The 20,797-nt window shown below is 34.0% G+C and overlaps 1 protein-coding gene across 1 annotated transcript in view; it reads left to right on the top strand.

The window, feature by feature from the left end:
* The first annotated feature begins 3,384 nt into the window (after positions 1-3,384).
* LOC111002717 (hemicentin-2-like) overlaps positions 3,385-20,797 on the top strand; it is a 57,227-nt gene continuing 39,814 nt past the window's right edge. Inside the window, exon 1 of the mRNA XM_022272918.2 lies at positions 3,385-3,549. The gene's annotated coding sequence lies outside the window, so the exon portion shown is untranslated. The remainder of the gene's footprint in view (positions 3,550-20,797) is intronic.

Here is a 20,797-nt window from a genome sequence, read left to right as displayed (position 1 = left end):
AAGGGAAGAGGCATAAGTGGCAGCCCTAAAGCCTATTATTTGATATATTAATTGAATATACTTTAATACTTACCTACTAATATAATATTTAGGACAATATTGGTATTAACTCAATAATAACCATATGGACTTCCGACTGTCTGTTTAAATTAAATGATGATCGCCCACCTTTGAAACGAGATGGCGCTATAAGTTGTGGAAGCATTTAATAAAATTACGTTGTTGCTTTCCACTACTCTTTCCTTACATAAACTAGATTGCCTCAAACCCTCTATTTTTATCTTCACGTGATGTATTGTCCCAGGAAAATATAGCATGCTTATTTCCCAGATGTCTGCAACATGACTACTTTAAACGTATTATATCCGCGAACGAGTTAACTTAGCGTAGTAATGTACCGCTCAGTAAATCGTTTGGTATTCCTTTATACAACGCTTTTCTCGCAAATAGAGCTTAAGAAGAAAATCTCCATGTCATTATACATTTATTCGAAAATAACAAATATTTTCAACGGGACTTTAATGAAATGAAATCGTTTATTTTCTATGATAGAGGTACAATCTCAGATACATTAATTATAAAAATCCGCACAATGCGCCATATATAAATAGTCATGCAAAAACCATATTAATTTTATAATGTAATACAATATTTAGAATTGGTGTCAAACTTATAATCGAGATACTCACCCACTCTATAACAGATCCATGCCTTTAAAAATTTAATCACCTTCCCCTTGAAAGAATTGCACGTCCATCTATAACTTCTAGGAAGGAGATTAAATAATTTAATAGTCATGGCGTTACCTTTTTTAGCATACAAGTGCAGCATGTAGGTATCCACAGCCGTACCAGGATTTATTGAGACTATTCTAGATTTCATTTGAACATTGACCCTCGCTGACACGTATCACCTGGCTATTGTATACTTTAATAGCTGAAAGTGCGTAACGCCGACAGCTCAGCAGATTAATTTAAATATGTGTTATTTGAACATTGACCAACTGCTGACACGGCTGACGTTGTTCGTTCGTGTGAGCTGACAAGAATCTTATATATAAAATTCTTGTGTCACGGGGTTAGTAACCGAACTCCTCCGAAACGGCTCGACCGATTCTCATGAAATTTTGTGTGCGTATTGGGTAGGTCTGAGAATCAAACAACATCTATTTTTCATCCCCCTAAATGTTAACGGTGGTCCACCCCTTAATTTTAATTTTTATTTTAAAGACAAAATTTTTCGTTTTTATTTTTTTACGATACACCATACAAAAATACATGCAACCCTAAATTTTCACCCCTCTACAATCATCCCTTATGTTTTTTTGTTAATTATAAACTTTAATTTTTTGGCACAAAAACATGGCAAAACAACGTTTGCCGGGTCAGCTAGTAATATTATATATGTGTTAATAGGTGTAAGTAATACTTAAGATGTTTTATATCAATAAATCAGATTTGAATATTGCCATATTTATTTTTCGCTTCCTCTCAAAGTGGCGAAGACTTCTTCAAGACCTTAATTATCGTTGTGAGTCTGCTTGATAGCTTTGATTACTTTTATTTGTTCCGTCTGTTACCTTTCGTCTATTGGTGGAATCGTACATCCCGTACTTATTAATATATTTATACATTCACTAGGTATATATGTTAGTGTTAGGGTAAATCTGTAGGGCTTAGGGATCCATAGGGTTATTAGGTTCTGACATGTCACCCTCTCATATATTTAATTATCTAGTGCAGATATCTTGACATTTAAGATATCATGTATTTATTCATTATATGTATAACATTTAGCCACACGTTTTACAGTCCACTGGCTGGCAAGCTGTATATAAAGGTTAGCAAACTTTTCACTTAATATACCTTTATTTGCAGTAACATGTACCTATATACAGCATATGTATAATACATAGATGGTACAAAATTATATACATAGTTCGTATAGACACTCATAATAGCATGTAAATTGTATTTGATTATTTGGATTATTTTTAGGTTAGGTCTTAAATTATATTATTTTTACATAATTATATTACAACTGCGTCATTAGATTATTATATCACTAACATAATAACATTTTCTACGTGAAGGTAGATCTTTGAATGTTTTTGGTACATGTTTTAATCAATGTCCTTTGGTAAATTGCCATTGGTATATTGTCTTAATAATTCATGATAAATTTTTAGCAAAACCAATTTCTCTCGATTACTACTTCGTAAAATTTATAAGCTCAATGAAATTAAATTTTTGCATTTTCCAAAAACGTAATGGATTATTTCTTCTATTAGCAATTTTATATTTCACAGATTCTAATTTATATATAAAACTTATTTGTATAAAACGTATTTTCGCGGGCTTTTTACATATATTCTACCTCCAAGACTCGTGGAATATCCACCGTATACCTACTTTACGAGAACTTATTTGTTATTTTAGCGGCAAAAAATAAGTAACTAACAAGAATAAGTAAGATAATCTAGTTACCTGCCAATATCTATACTAAAGGGAAAGTCAAATGTACTTCTTAATCCGTTAGAACTGCACCATTTCATCACTATAATTTTTATAGATAAACTATACCTACCAAAGAATAATGTGGATAATTATAGTAAATTGGTAGTTTAAATTATATACCTAAACATATTAAGATAAATTAAATTATAATTATTAGTTATTGTATTCTTGCTTGTATTTTAGCCAAAACTACTGACCAATATATTATTATCTAAAAATAATCTACCAAACAAAATCAACATTATAAAGCGAATATCGTTAAAATGGGTTAAAAATAGATGATGAATGCTTTTTGTCAAGAGGTTATCTGACACACAATGAAAAGAATATTCTTGGTGAGCGTAGCAAAATTGAATTTCAATGTCACAATACTGTGGATGTAAAATGGTGAGCTGCGATCGTTTACGAATCCTGTGCGCGCGCATTCCCCCGCCCCGCCTCTTGCGCCCCTTAAGGCGCGCGGGGCGGGGTGCTGCGTTTTTGATCATCCAGCGGTTTAAACGCTATATAATATAGCATACACTTGCTTATAAAGAACCTTATTTTCAGATTTTCCATACGTAATTATATTTTAGTGACGTATTTTTTTCAGACCCACGACTTACAAATTTCAGCCCTTACATGAGTTCTTAAACCTACTGTCATATTTTACAATATGACAATATTTTATTGATGTTAACACAATTTGGATCTTCTTATAACCGTGATTTCAAAAAATATATAACGGAGAGGATAATTCTTTTATTTTATAATTACTAGAGCATGATAATTTAAGAGGTTCAGGCGCTTTTTTCAGCGCTCAGCGGCGAATGTGTGAGGGAGTAAGATGCGTCGCTGCGCGCGCCGGACCGCGTCAGTCCTGGGGGCCGGCCGCTGCGGCCGTACGTGTTTCTGGTGTTCCCGCGCTCGGCAGTGCAGTGCTTGTGACAACGCGCCAAAACGCGCGCCCACTTGAATGATCTGTTTGTGTACCCTCGGCTTGTTTTGTGATTATCCTGCTATGGGCACCGCCTGAGGATTTTCTCTCCTCTATGTAAGTTTTCACATTGTTTCTATCATGTTTTGCTTCAGTGTCGAAGTTTAGGCCTACCACAAGCCTTAAAAACACAAATTTCGCGATATAAGTAGATAATGTATGATATATAATATGTAGCGTAATTAATTTAGGTTTAATTACGCCAACGCAATTTCATAATGTAATTGGTTCGCTAATGATGCTACAACAAGTGAACATTAATAATGTTACGCGGATCATTTATTATCTGAAACATTTAATTATTTCGCTATTTAATATGCAATTATACATAATTGTGATATTACGACTTCATTAAGGTGATACAAGTTACACAAGGCATTCCATTGATTTGCGATTTTGGCACTTGGAAGAAGTTTTAGGTAACTATAATTGCAGGAAGTAATGATAAAATAATTGCGGAATCGATTATCAATCACAATTTATATTGATTTAGATAAATGCAATTTTTCAATTAACTAAAAGCCTCTACACTAATGAACAACTTGTGTATCATTCTTAAAGACAGAATATAATAATAATAATATAATTTAATACCTACATCATTTTATATTACCTACATAAAACTGAGAAATTTTTAAAGAATAGCTGTCTTAGTTCTATACGTGTGTATTTGAAGTGCCTATTAAAGACGTTATCAGGAGATATTATAGAAAAAGCATATACCCTCGTGATGGGATGCTTATCTTCATTGCAATAGAATAAAATAAACTATGTTTTGCCTCAAGATTGTCTGGCGTACATACTTTAAGATAAAATGTTTAAAATCCGTTAACAAATTTGCAATTTGCATATAGATTATGTTTTTATAAAATATTTTTATTTTCAAACCCAATTAGATAAGCTTTTAAAACTTATTTTATTTTAATTATTATTGAGGTACACTAAGCTATGTTAACGGTAATTCTATTTAGTATTCAATAGAGAATGTTATTTAATTACGTTTATCAAGCTGTAAGTTTAAAAGATTTTCATGGATATTCAAATTAAATCTTTTTTTATTAATCAACTTACCATCCGTTATTAGTAGAACATAGTTGGTAATACTACCTCACCTAAAACACTGCATCCTGGGATTTTTATATAAATGAAATATACGGGCATTTACTGCAACATACAAGTGTACGTCGATCTACATAACGTATTAAAATTTAAATTATATTTTTGGAGACTGTTTAGTCTCTCTTAGATCCCATTTTTATTATTTTTGTCGTGTGTTTCTTGTGTTGAATGCTTTAGTAACGGGATGTCATTCCAAATGTGTTGTTATCGTTAAATTTTTGTTCTAAATAAACATACACATCAACGACGTCATATGAACAATAAAAGTAGGTAATATTACATAAATAAAATAAAATAAAAAAGCCTTTATTTCCTACAAATTAATTTTACATATAACTTTTTACATTGACTTATCTTTAAACGCTTACTTAACTAATTAAAATGAATACCTACTTATTCTTATTTATTTTCTATATTATTTACCTATAACTATTTTATTAATAATTACATAGCAATTGAATTAAAAAAATCTTAAACAAGTATCCGCCATAGTTAAACTAAGTGTGATTACGCGAAGTGCGCAGTAAAACGTAAAAGTTTATGGTTTAAAGCCAGCCCTAGCTTGAATAAAACATTCAATTCGCGGGATATCTACTCTACTTGATTAGCTTGCCTTAATCGCTCACTCGCATTAAAATAACTAACACACTCCAATGAAATATCCGTTCGGATAATATCAGAGACCCTCTTCCATTCGAGCTGGTGTCTTAGTTTAAAATGTTTGAAAAAATTTACTTACAGACGTCTGTATTTGCCTGTACTCATATTTTTTTTATTCATCGTTGACTTATAATAGCTTCTTCTATTTAGTGGAGGTTGGTCGTCAAAACATGTTTCCCTCAATTTTTCCGTCTAAGAAAGCTAAGGTGTGAGATGACTTGGGCACTGTGGTCGATGGTTTTAAAATGTAAATGTATATTCTTTTGTGAAATGACTGTAATAACCGTATTTATACTGAATGGAGTCGAAGCTTAATTAACAATTGAAGTGTTATAAAGATGTAGAACACTAGCTACCTGCTGCTTTATATAAACCAATAGAATATTTAAAGAAAAAGTGTTTTCATATTTTTGTTTAACATTACACCCTATAACATCACAAGTAACGTTTAAAAGGCCGGCAACGTACTCGCGAGCCCTCTCGCATTGAGAGTGGCCATAGGCGGCAGTATCATTTAACATCACGTGATCCTCCTGCCGTTTTGCCCCATGTTCTATAAAAAAAAGACTATTGGTAAGATAATTTACGTAATTAGGTTCAATACATTCTACAACTAGTGGTAGTAAATAGGTATAGGTTGTACTAGACCCCTAGGGGGCTTTTACCCCTTAATAAAATTCGCATAGATTAAAAATAATATTATAGTAAACGAATAATTAGTTTGCAATATTACTATTATATTTTAGAAGCCAATGTTTTAAAATAGCTCTCCTAAGCTTTTAAAAGCAATCTATAGCGGATATAAGGAAAATAATTATTAAACAATATCGTTCTTTTATCGGCGAAGGAAAATAAAAGCTAACACCTTAATAATAGGCTTTTATTGCGCTATTTCATTGCGTAATAAATTTTTAAAAGCCTTCTCTGTTTTACAATTATTGATAATGATACGACAAATTAATAAATATTTGCCGACCAAATGGAATTATTAATGAAGCTTAAAATATACATTGGTATTTATTATGGTTGGAATAAATTAATGGGCATTTATTTATTTTGTTTATAAAAAAATAGGTGGCGCCTTTGCGCCTTTCTTTCACCGGACGAGGGAGTTTTGTACTGACGGTGCACAGACGGTGATCGAACTTACGATCTCAGGGATGAGAGACGCTGAATTAATAAGATCAACACTGCTCAGTTGTCTGTTTAAATTGAGTAATATTTTGGTGCTGCACTTGTTAGTAAACACACATTGTTTTACCGTACATACCTGCGTTTAGGTATAATTATATCAGAATGTGAATGCTTTTAACCTTTTGATTTTTTTTTTAAATTGAAAGTGATCCTGAAGAGGTCACAGGGCTCTGTTAATGAGCGCTGCAAATTACATAACGTAGCGAGATCCACTCAACACTAAGCTACGCCGTTACACACAGCTTTCGTAGCGTACTACGTAATAGCAAAACGCTACGATACTCTATGTCAACGTTTTATTCGTTCGTAAAAAATTATGTTCTTAAATATATACGCCTAATGAGAACTAAACCGTTTGAGTTAATAAACCTAGTAAAGTGAATATAAGTGCAAGTGCGGTATCTCGGACACACGAACATAGTGTCAAAACATAACAGACAAATAAGACTGTTACTTAACATTTCCTTAATTTAAGCTGTTCACTAGTATTGTAAAGTGAACATAATATTCATTACTAACCATAAGGCCAGATCAATTCATGTAAATTAACACTCTCTCTTGTGAACTTTATTGCATAAAAATAATTATTAAGAACATGAAAACCTTTTTTTTTCATCAATTTTTAATTGCGCCGCTCGCACATACAACGATCTCTATTTTAAGTCTTGACTTGTTTGAGCTATTACGGAAAAGGTTTAATACTCCTTGTTTTAGGAATATTTATAGCGTCAACTCTAACTCAAAATATCTTTATTCATATAGGTAAACAAAAACTCTTATGAACATATAAAAAAAAATAAGGCAAGCAACTTTCCACCACTCTCAAATCACTCTCAGGTATTAAGTATGTATGTATGTATGTCTGGCTTAGGTCACTTAAGAACACAACTCACTCACTTACTCTTCACTTAACATAAAATAAAAATAACGTAATTAATTATCCTTGATTTTTTTGCTTTCGCAAATGTTTGAAACTTTTTGCAGATTTGATGTATTTCGTCTTTGGCTATGATTTATTTTCAACCAAAAATGTGTACAAAAGGTGTAAAAGAGAATTTGTTGAGTGAAAATTCCTCGTATAGTTTATAAACCGTCAGGTCTTGAGTGAGGCAATATCATGGGATTCAAACGAAAGGAAATTGCTTTTGCTGTCAAAGGAATGACTTGAGACAAAGCAGGGAAACTTTACCTACAGACCGCACCCATGTTATACTATTAATTTTCTATAAATAATATTTATTTTATACCATAACTAGCGGCCCGTCCTGGTTTCGCACTTTTTTGTAGATATTAGTAAGTTCTTTAATATTGTGGAACCTTTTTTTGTTCTAACATCAATAGTTTTCGCAGCGCATACGAAGAATGATATTTTATAGGCATTTTGACACCTTGGGTAACATTATTGTAGTATAAGGATATATTAATCAGTGATAATTTTGCATTATTATGGTGAAATATTTTTTTAATCGATCCAGTACTTTTTGAACCAATTCGTTACAAACATACATACAGAAGATATATAGAAGTAAAACATAGTAAGTAACATATAGCAAGGCAAACGATACATATTTCACATAAATCTATACCAGATTTCAAAGCAGTGTTGGCCTAGTGGGTACGTTCGACTCTCATCCCAAAGATCACAGGGTAGATCCCCATCTGTACCAATGAATTTCTGTCTGAGTAAGAATTTGACACTAGCCTATATTCATAATACCGTGAAGACCAGCATCGACAACCGGCATGCCTTAGACCTCAAAACTCGACGATGTGTCAGACAATAAAACTGATGTACTTAATACAGATATAATTAAGAAATACATAAAGACTAACAAAATTTATTCAAAACAAATAACATAATACATAAAAATATACCTAATAACTAACCTTAAAATTTAATGATTAAAAATATTGTTAAAAGATGTCCCTTTAGGCAAGGTTCCGAAAATACTGGCAGCGTTCCCCCTTTGAATAGCTAGACTAATTATTCGTGCGAGGTAGCTGCCAGCTCTTCTCCTGTGATGTCGACTAACCTTTTTGATAATCCCCTAAAAAGACTTAATGCGCTAGGACCCCACGGACCAAGGGTCTCGACACCGAATGGGACAAAATCATATTCAGAGCCTAGACCCCTGTATTTGTATTTTATTTAATAAAATCAATGTTGGAGGAAAGAGTAAATATAACTTTTGAGTACAGAAAAATCATAAGCTAGTTTTTAAATGCGTACGAAAGAATAGAACTGATCGTTATGATAAGTAAAGTCCGCAGTCAGCACTCAGCCGGTCGAAAGTTCGCCTGTGCCAGGTTATATTATGATATCACCTACTTTGCTACTCTACTACGTTGCCTAAAGTTATCATACTTTTTGGCTCGAGTTCTGCAAGACATCATGTTATTATTCCCTCTGGAAGCGTATATAATACGAGTATTATATTTTGTTTGAATAGTTGGAATGTGTCTCATAAATATGAGATCGTGTCACAATAAAAATAAAATATTTATTTTGGAACATAAAATCATCAAGGTATCACTTATTCCACTTCATTAAATTCGAACCTGTAGGCATCCCTACTCATCGGCAAAGAAGACAGAGGGTGTAGGCCGAGAGAAAAAGCTGGCGTAAAAAACTCTTGGTACTCTTTTAAAAAAGCAAATCATCAAACAATACTACAATATTTAAAACAAATTCATTAGAAGTAGCCTGACACAATAAAACAATAAGTGAGAAAAGAGTGAGCTTATTTCATCCAATTTCCCAAAAGAGAAAATTCATTTAATTATACTTGTATTTGTTATTATAATATGTGAACCTCTCAACGCGACGTCGAGAAAACGAAATTGGCGTGTTCTTAATATCCTGTGATACCTAATAAAATTGTATCTTATGTACGTTTAAAGGAATCAGAATTGTAGTATTTTTTTTTATATAAATCATGATAAATATTGTTAATTTTAGCGAGAAATTAAAGGCCCTCTTAACCTTACTTGACGAATAAATTTTTGTTTGACGAGAAATTATTTACCTTTGGCCGCAAGTTGGTAATAACTTATGGTCCAGCCGTTAATCAGAAGAACCTGTTGGCCCGTTTTAGACAAAAGCTACTTATCTAAGAATGCACCTAATACAATCGAAAAGCATATCTCATTCATGCTGCGTTGTAGTAGTTAATTATGTTCAGGGGCCTACCCAAGAGTGCACAGCCGCTAATCTAAAATTTTAGTTGGCGCCAGAATTGTACCGGTGATTCTTGAAGTGATGTTTTTCTCCCTAAACATATCGCAATACAGAGAGAAAATGCCAGCTTTTAAGATAGCATGAGGACCATAATATATTTAATATTTATTTTCGTGTTTTAATAAAGATTCCATTGTAAGCTACTAATTATTGTATTCCAGTTATAGTGTCAGTATTAATAAATATTTATATATTTATTATTAATTTTATCCGGTTTCCTGGAAAACGTAGACCATTTAGTCTTGCTCTATGTAACCTCATTTTGTAGATTTGTTTACTCTCATAATATTTACAATAGAAGTTCCTGAATCACCTTGAGTGGCGAACACTTTAACACAACTTGAATATAATTTACGGTAAAGAACAGAAATTTAATATGTCACAAAAAATTGACATTGACTAATGTTAAATAATGTTACTGTAATTAATTAAACAAACTTAGAAGTTAAATGTAATAATGGATAAAACATTTTAACATCAATTAAACTGAGTTACAAGTTCACTAACATCTTACAAGGCAAATAAATAACACAAAAACCCCATTTTTATTCGCATTTATCGAAAACACTTGTGTGTCACGAATGTTTGCACCTGTGAGTTGTAAGCACTTTCCCTATGAGGTGAACGGGTCCACGGAGAACGGTCACGTCCGGCTGAAGGCAATTCACCTCCGCATATTAGTTTATCGCTTCCCTCGGAAGGGCTAATCCCATTGAACCCTTGCTAAAACGACCCCATCCTTGCCCCAAACGACGCCCACTGCACCGCTGTCCCAATACGGCCGATTCACACTCAATATTGGATTAAAAAGGCACTTCACAGTTTTTATTTTCACTTATTCTCAAAATTACTTGAACCTGACTTGGGTAGCGCTAACTTTTTTTTTTTTTTATAGAACCGGGGGCAAAGGGGCAGGAGGCTCACCTGATGTTAAGTGATACCGCCGCCCATGGACACTCTCAATGCCAGAGGGCTCGCTAGTGCGTTGCCGACCTTTTAAGAATTGGTACTTGTCAACGTAAACTTATTTTTTTTCAATTACGTTAAATATTTTGTAATTGTTTGAAGTGCTTTAGGCGCATGAAAATGGTGAAATTTTTACGGATGAAACGTCACGAAGATGTGCAGCGTTTTTGTCGAAGAAAAGGGAGAGAGCGATTGAGACCGATTGAGAGAGAGTAATAAAGAGAGATCGAGAAAAAATACACGCTGTTGGTGATGTGATGTATTCGTTTAGTATTTACAGTTTAGAACTTTAAATGGCAATTATATAGCAGAATGTCTTGTGCAGTAAGCGCAGAGTTGTTATTTATTTATATTATCATTATCATGTATGCAGTGTGTAAACAGTATGAATGTACTGTATATATAGATGATCATGATGGTATATGATCATCTGTTTTTGCTTTTACTTCAGTAATAATTCATTTACAAAGATATTTCACTTCTGACATAATATGTACGCACGGCCTATTTTATGAATCTTTGTATTTCTATAGTGAATTATTAAAAAACATTACATTATTTGAACGTAGTAAAAAAATTAAGGATGGCGCTACTAGTGTTCGCAATTATACGTAAAGAAATACAGCCTAGTAACAACTGTATTGAGAAACGATTCGTCTTACGTAATAATATCAGAGAAAAGAAAACGGTTCAGAGCACAAGACGTGTTCCGTAATGGCGGCAATTCCACGCGGAACTTTTGTAGCTGTTCCGCGCAATAAAGGCAAATACACGGCGAATAACTCGACTCTGAGAAATGCTTGTTACATTACCACTGAATGATTGTAAAAAGAAAACACTATTGCATTTTGTTTATAAGAGTTTTTGAAACCGAAAATAGTTTGCATAAATCGGTCAGCAAACGCGGGCCATTAGATACAATAACTAGATCAAAACGCGAAGCAAGCCTTCACTAGGATTGCCAGTCGGCTAGAGCTGCATGACGTTATCATTCCGAATGCGCGATTGGATCGTGTCCAAGAATAATATCAACCGAGGAATTGCTAAGAATTTCATTTCGAATTCAAATGTAAGTACAATAGAAAATAACAATTTCCCTAGATCGGCATCCGGGAGCTTAGTTATGGCGGGTGTGCGTGCGCGTAGTGCTCCCAGGAGGCGGCCTGGGCCCGCTACAGTTCTCTACTTTATGAACCGATTTAGCGCGGTGCGAGTTATGGGTCCATATTGGACCCTATCACAGTATTTTATTCAGAAATTGTACCAACAACTTTCCCATAACAATTCATTTTCATCCATTGGCTTTGCATCCCGCAAAAAGTCATCCTAATATTTACGTAATGTTTTCCTAAGTTTATTTTCTGTAAATCGGAGATATATCTGAACAAGTATTATTTGTTGTTAACTTACCCTCGATTCGTTTAGGGTAAGCCATTAAAAGACGTCTCTTTAGTATTTGCTGACTTCTTAAGACTATATAGTCTTATCTTTAAGAGCTCGTTAAGTTATCCGATTGTCATTCAAATAAAACTCTAGTCATGTTTCTGATTGATTCTAGTACGGCGGGTCTGCAGGACGCGATGGCCCCTAATCTATTAGCCAAGTTGAATAATGGCAAGAATGCTATTACCATAAGCCTGAACCGGTCCTGAATAATTCATTCCAAATTATGTCATTGACAACTCAAATTTGTTCACTAAAATTATAGTTGTGGTTTTGTTCCAACATAAATTTCGGAACAATTTGATTTTCGACGAGATTCGTAGGCCTTGTTAATTATTCCATTTAATAATTATCTATTAATTCATAGTTAGCGTCGGTCGTTTATATTTGAGCTCGTTGTTTGAGAAGCTCGCTTTGGATTTAGCGTTTACGTTGAGCTTTGTGTGCTAAGCTTGTGCTAACAATAAATTATTTGTAGGGTCTTTACACCAGCCACTTGCGTCCACTTTATAATATTTATAAGGAACACAGTTGGCTAGTTCACAGCAACAGTCCATTAGAGGTCTTGACCTAAGAATGCATTTGTTTATTTAATCTGTAGGCAATTCCAAACAGTCTTCTTTCTATCTTTGACACGTGTAGATTGGGTTTAGTTTCCTCACGATGTTTCACTAGGCCAACACTGATTTACATTAGAAGAACTAGACATACAAATAATATAGTAAGAATACAGTTAGTATCTTACAGTAAAACGCCATTTTGTTGAATACAGTCCCCGCCATTTAACGAGCGTTTGTTTCGTGTTTATCTTGATCATATCGTTTCCCGGTTTTTCAATATTTCGTAATTGTAACATTAATGTTTGTTGCCCCATAACTTTAATGTTTTTCAATATTTTATTGCTTTGATGTCGATAAGGATTTTATTTTACCATAAACTTTATAAAATTAAAGTTGGTAAAGTTGATAGCTCTGTGCGAGTCTAGGTCAAAGCAAAAGTTTTATAATTATTTCATACTTTTAAAAAACTGTAACATTTCTTAACATTTCGGTTTGATGAATTTCTCGATCCATTAGCTTTGGTGTTTTAGAGTTTTTAATAGCTTCATCCCGGTTGTGAGTTTATAAAATCAATTGATATGAAAAAACATCTTTGCTAAGATTAATAAAATGAAGTAAACTTGTTTTATAGTGGAAAAATGTTGTAAAGACATTACAGTGAACGCTTGAAAGTACTAAACAATTGAAATAAGTATGCGGATTGTGTAACAAACTCTTAGTTCAGCCAACAATGTAGTCTACAATGAGTTGAACATTTTAATTTCCCGGAGCCAGTGACAGTGTGACAATCTCGGTACTAGTCTAGAATACCGGTTCTAGAATCGGGAAATTTTTAACGTACGAATTAACACACACATAAAATTAAACGGGGTTATAAACGAAAAACAGTGTATTCAACTACTCTACACTAATTGTGTTGAGGGTATGTTCTCTTCTATTCTTCAGGGAGAGGGAGAGGAAGAGGAAAATCTGCCCTTTAAAAGAAAATGCAAATGAACGAACCATAAGCTCATGGGCGGTTAGGGTCGTATCTCATCTCGTAACATATTTAGTATACAATTTTTTACGCTTAATTTTAATTTAAGATTTTTTCAAATAAATCCTGTAACCGATAAAACTATGCTGTACCGAAAGCTCGTACCGGTTTACCGGTTATTTGCTACATTAACATGAAGTGCACATTTTTCTTCGTGACACTTGACGGCTGATAGCAACGTTTCACTTACATCCTGCAGCGACTTAATGCACGGAGCTTTAGGGATCAAGCGCTTTTCTTAAAACTAGACTAAACTGAAATCGCTTTTTAGACTAGAAGTTTCTAAAAATACTTATATATACTAAAACGTCTAATAAGTTTCTGGATTATTGCACCAGTATGCCACGTTCTCTTTTTTTTAAATTCTCTCTACTCTCTAGTTGGTAGCTTATGCCTGAGCGTCCTCGTCAGAAAGGAAACATCTGGAGCGGACAGTCTGTTTCCACTGAATTCTCTTTACACTGTACAGTTGAAAACGATGAGTTTTTTACTTGAACGGGCCTACGTCAATGAATATTTTATATATGTGATATTTTACCCTCTGTGTTGGCAACCCTGATCAGCTTGTCCAAGTTCTTATTGCCTCTGCGCATTGCATTTCATTTTCATCTGCATTTATTGAAATATGTTATGGTTCGCATGGTTAGTTGCATATGTATTAATTAATAATATAAAATAACAAAAAATACGGTAATATTGAATAAAATATATATTGTATAACAACGACGTTGCCATTGTAGAAAAAAGTTATTATTTATATATATACCTTCCACGGAGACAATACCTGACCTTATACAGTTTGAAATTAAAGAATATTTATGAATAAGACCGTAGGCGTAATGTCAAAATAAATGGATGCCCAGGGGTAATACAAAATGTCGATGGCACTCTCTTAGTATATTTTATAAAGTGATTATTAACTAATGTGTCTGTGACATTTTGCGACGAACTTTTAGGTGTAGGTTATTCAAGCACAATAATAAATGAATAAATACTTATTTAAAAAAAATAGTCAAAGACAAAGTAAACTTAATACTATTTATTACATACATATGTATGTACGTAATAAAAAGTTTACATATGTATATATATATATATGTAAACATATATATTATATATATATATATATATAATATATATATTTTTTTACTCCAAGTATCTCGGTTGCACCAGCTCAAGCCAGCCGTTTTTGCAATGTCTTCCGCCCATCTCGTGAGCGGTCTTCCTCGGTTTCATTTGCCAGTAGAGGTTTTCTCGGACTGTAACACCTGTTCAATAAAAAGCGTAGCATTCACTCAGAGCTCGGCAACATCCACCATTGCAATAGTAAATGAGAGGCGGTTAAGACTTTTTATATATATATAAAAGTTAGCGCTGATGTAATACATAAACCCTTAACAGAAGCCTGAAGGTTTCACCGACACATTGATTGATATTAAATAAAGAAAATAGCGCTACCGGAAAAGTAATTCCATCATACAAGCAAGATATCAAACAAACATAACTTTCAATACAAGTGTAATTACTACACGCGTTTTAAACTGCGTGTCACAGAGCTTAACTTGTTGGACAAGTTTTGTCTTAATAATGTGCAAGTTAATGGAAAGTTAGTGGGTGAATGTTAGAATTCCTGTGAATTCCTTAAGCTTGGTCCCAGAGCTACAGAGGACAAAGGAACCAGTATTGACACGGGGGAGTTACTTATGTACACTTGATATTTTCTACAGACAACGTGTATATATATACATTAAGTGCAGTGTTTTCGTAGCGTTAAAGTGCTACTCTCATACCTGAAGTCGTGGGTTAAACCCTGGCTTTAACAGTCTCTTATATGTGCTCTTGATTTGCCGAAGGTAAACATAGTAAACAGTCTTAGACTCCAAAACGTGTGTCAATCAAAAAATATGTCTCTGATGCGAAGACCAAAATACTCTGGATGTATCTTAGACGCAATTCCTTTTGGCATTTTAAAGTTACGCACCAGTAAGCCGGCGTTGTATATCAGTTACAAAAGGTTAATAAAATATAAGAATCTGGAGAATGTGAAGCCGCCTCAGCAAATAGACTGAAAGTTTGCAAGCCGCTCACGATAAATACAGAGATTGTTACTATTACGTAACATAACACTTTAACGCATTCCGTTTCGGATTATTGCATTTAAACTTAATAGTATATAGTGACTAGTAAAAACATAAATTAGTCACAAATGGAGTTCGTAGATGGAGTCAAAAGATCCGAAACGCCACCAATAAGAGGCAAAGAGGAACACAGACAGTAGATGTATCCATGTTGATATTTTGTAAATTAATTAGAGCTAATGTAAAAGCCTCAATAGATGTACCAGTAAGTGATTATATTCATACTGTTTACTCACTGTTACATGCTAATGATAATATAATAAATAACTACCAAACGAATATATCAACCAATAGCGTGTATTTTTCTCGATCTCTCTTTCTCACTCTCTCTCACACAGTCTCAATCGCTCTCTCCCTTTTCTTTGACAAAAATGCTGCACATCTTCGTGATGTTACATCCATAAAAAAATTACCCTCATGCGCCTAAACACGTTTCACTTCAGCAAATATCTTTTAAGACTAAACGAAAAGACCGGTAACCGAGTCCCACGCTTTATAATACTTAGACATATCCCTTTTACAATCTAGGAGAAACAAAATAAAGATAAAAAAGCGAGACAGCGCTGTATTTTTATTTATTCACTGTCTAAATATAGGCATTGCCTCGCTTGCTTTTTTATTTATTAGCTTTATAGATAACGAATTCTGCCTGTGAAGTTTCAGCTGTGGAAGTTCTACAGTCACAGATAAAAATATCAGAATTTTGAATTAGTATAACCAATTTATCTTGATATTTAAATGAGACCTTTAAATATTATAGATGATATTATAGAAATAACAAAAAATCTAAAGTTCTAGGCTACATTCATAATTTTTTGGTGGTCTTAATTAATTATGGACTAAGTTAAGTTGCTTTGCCAATTAGCAATACAACGGACTCAATTTTTTCGTCCTGTTTCATTGAAGTTTTGACTTGCTTGACTACAATACCATGTCCCCGTAGGGCAGAGGTAGTGTAGAAAACCAGCCTGATAGGTGCTGTACCTGGCTCTCTTAATTTCACTCTCGTTATTCCAGCTTTCCTCGCCTCTGCAGTCTTCGTTGCCAGGTCTGTTCAGAGCCTTTTGCCTTGACCATTCAGTTAAGAGCTTACGCTCTTCTTTAGTTCGTCGTATTGCGTTATATATATGTATACATAACTATATAACACCCATAGTTGATAATTGAAATTTAACTTAAAAGTTAAAAATAAATGTATGTCTGTTACTATTCGTCAAACCTCAACCAGGAAATAATGATAAGACTTTTGATTTATTTCAAAGAGATCATGTTTCAAATCAATAATAAATGTTATTCATATGTTTATCTGTCAACTATAATGTCTGTATATGTCATAGCTTAGAAAATTGTTAATTTATAAGCGCATTATCGTGTATGAGACGGCCAAGGGACGCGTGTTGTTCGGAAAGGATTTATGACCGGCTTATACCAGACTAAGTAATTACCAGGCTGTGCCCATTCCATATGAATGTTAACGCAACTGCTTACAAACATGTGCAGTGTTATTCTTTGTAACTCTTTATAATACATATCATTTAATACCTCAAAATCCTGTTAATACTAATAAAGAATCTCCTAGTATTGAGCAGATGAAACGTGCATTCGAAGCATAAATTTTCTATGTCGATAATGAACACCTGCTTTTACTGATTCGAGAGACCACAGAGTCTGATATATCAGATTAGTTGTATCAGGTATCGAAGCACTAAAGAATAATTAATGAAACACACGTAGTCTGTACAATTTGCTTTAAATGGTTCCGGAATTTCGCACATAGTAAGGAGATTTGCAAAGCTTGTTACAGGCAGACAGCGATATCAAAATGTACCTGGGCACATCGAGGCATACAATGTTTATTCTGCTAATTGCTCATTTCGCTATGTTAGCGTTGTTGATTAGCTCAGCTCGTCAAGGATATAATTGCTCTTATTGTTTTCATTTAAATACCGGGAAGTATAGAACAATAAATTAAGAGAACTTACTCCCAGGTTTTTACAAAGCAATTGAAGCGTGGATTATACTACATATTTAAATAAGACACTTTTTTAACGGATTGAAGTTATGTATTATTGTAAACAGAGGCGGCTCGTGAATTTTTTTTATGGGTGTTCACAAAAATTTTCAACAATTCTGTAAAATACCGCGCACAAACTATTTTTTAATATTTAATTTAAAGAAAAACTGAGAAATTGACAGAGCCGATTGACGCGTTTGTTTGTTTACATCCGAACGGCAACATCGCATCCCCGCGCCACCAACGCCGCCGCAGCAGGAGCGCACGAGCGCACGGCTCGGCAACGTCGCGCGTGAGCGGCGCTCCAGATTAGGATAGTTTCTCATACGAAATCTTTTGTTTCACGCGTCGGCCTGTGTCGATGTTTCTCTTTCGCACTCATTAAAAACAGTGCTAGTAATCGTACGAAACTTCGTTTCATAGGAGCGCATTCGCCAGCGCTCCACTCGGTTACAACTTGATGCTAAATGTACGCGTAGAAAAATAGACTATTGATTGTCAGTACTGTAGGCATAGTAGAATGAAAAAAAAATACCTAGTTAGTAGGGATAGTATCTAAATAATATACAAGAAATTTCGATCGATTATTTATATAATTTTCGTGGGAGTGCACTGCACCAGCGCTCTTTAGGATGAGCCGCCTCTGATTGTAAACTTATAATTATTTAAAGGGTCAGTCACCGTGACCACGCACGCTGTAAAGGACGCGAAACGTCGGATAAATTTAAAATTATGTTTAAATAATCATAAATTTACAATAATACATAACTTCAACCCGTTAAAAAAGTGTTTTCTTTAAATGTGTGAAAGTCATGTTAAAAGACAATACTATGGATTATACTAATTAAGTTAGTCTTTGAGTTAAACTTGCTATATTTTCTGACAGTCAAATTTTTACTCAATTCTCCATTGCACTTACAGTACATTTAAACGTAAGGATTTTTCAATGTAAAGGGACCAGTGATAATGAAATGTAAGCAAATGTGAAATCGGCCGTGAGGCACGTCGCACCACTTGCCGTGACCCTCGACGCCACTCGTGGCAACTTGTGGGAACTTGTGGCGCGACTGCAGTCCTGGCTGCCACTCTGCACTCCACTCAGTAGCATAGATCATCCTTTACCGAGCCTTTGAGATGTTATAGCAGAAAATTGAAACAGTTTCACTTTAACGTTAATATTATAACTGAAATTAATATAATTCGTATGCCCTATTTATTCATTTTATTTTGCTTTACTTCAAATAACCATTTAATCATTGAAATAAATCATTTATTCCAATTTGACCACCTAAAATGGAACTTTTGAACGTTAAATAACATATAAAGATAGTAGAAAGCTAGTAGCCCCAAAAGTTAGTTTTATGAGGAGAAGAATAGGCAAGAAACTCCACACTTACTCTTTTAAAAAAGAATGCACAATATTTGTATACATTAATTAAATAATTAGATCTGAAGACAATGTACTCCCAGCATAAAATTACTATACAGGTCTACTAGACTACATGTTCCTCACAATTTATCCTCATCCTTCGTCCTATTAGTTTTGTCTTAGACACAGGACACCTTTCGCGTACTATCTAGCTATCTTATTTTTTTATTAGTAAGTTTTCATTTCTATCTTAAAATAAACATTGGCTAAATCGTAGAAGAAAACATAAATAAAATGTTAATAACGAGGGCAATATCTTAGAGCGAGATCAGTTATATTACAAGTTACTGCAGTCACGCTTCGAATAAGAAAAAAATAATATTAAAGCATCGGATGCTACGATTGCTACGACCAACTACGTGCTACAAGGTGCTACGTGCTACAAACGGCTACGAGCCTCGTAAAGCATGTGATTTTAATATCAGAAATAGTGTTTCGACGTTATTTATTTTCATAGCAAAAGCCAAGCGATAATAATATTCAAAGCAAAGCTATTATGTAGTAAAGAATTCAGTTGCTCGAGTTATAGCCTCGCTAATCGGTATTTAATCACGGTACACGGAGCAGTAAAACTACTATTTTAATGTACATCGTCAAAAGTAAATGTATGCTGTCTAGTTTTCCGGCTGGAATTTTCGTATCTTGGCAAAACTATTAAGAGCGCGTGCCAATATTCAAATTTCTAAGTGCTCTAGCGCAGTGTAGCGCAGCGCGGTGAGTGATGAGGCGATCTCGACGTAGCATTTCATATATTTACCTAATGACTTGCAGATATAGCGATGCTGGATTAATGTGTGTGGATCGCTGACTGCCGGGAGTATGATAATGGCTCGACTATTGTATCATATAAGTGTTCATAAAAATTCTTTTCCTTCCTAACGATAAGTATATGAAAAATATTCTAGTTCAAGTGTTTACTGTCGTAGTACATTTATCTAATGTATTACGAATTTCATTTCTGTTGTTATAAACTTGAAATAAGCTTGAGAAAATCGTTTCAATACTCCAAAGTTGCACATAGTATTAACATAGCTTTTACACATTTAAAGAAAACACTTTTTAACGGATTGAAGCTTCAATCCGCTAAAAAGTGTTTTCTTTAAATACTCCAAAGTTGGCGACACTTATGGTGATGACGTAGACAACGTCGCCACAATAATAAATTACAGCCCAATATCAAGAGGCCATAAACAAAGGCTCCACCATCACATGAATGTCGAAGATACTAATTTCTGGACACAACGCCTAGTGAGAATATTAAAAAAAAAAACCATTTGAGTTAGTGAATTAGTGTTAATGCCCGTTAGTCTAAATAGTGATACTTAAGTGAAAAAAACACAAGAACAGAGTGTCTTCCCCTATGAAGGGGACTCTAAGTAGTGTTATTGGTCAATTTAAATATCGCTTTAGGCTGAATGTTCCATGATGTCTCAGTGAAGACGTATTTAAAAAACGTCTCACATGTCACACCTTTGGTGACACTAGCCCATAATTAATTGTCTGTCATA

Source organism: Pieris rapae, chromosome 5 (assembly GCF_905147795.1).
Source record: "Pieris rapae chromosome 5, ilPieRapa1.1, whole genome shotgun sequence".
In the NCBI taxonomy this organism is placed as follows: domain Eukaryota; kingdom Metazoa; phylum Arthropoda; class Insecta; order Lepidoptera; family Pieridae; genus Pieris; species Pieris rapae.
The sequence above is the reverse complement of the archived record's forward strand: the minus strand, read 5'-3'. Positions and strand labels throughout refer to the sequence as shown.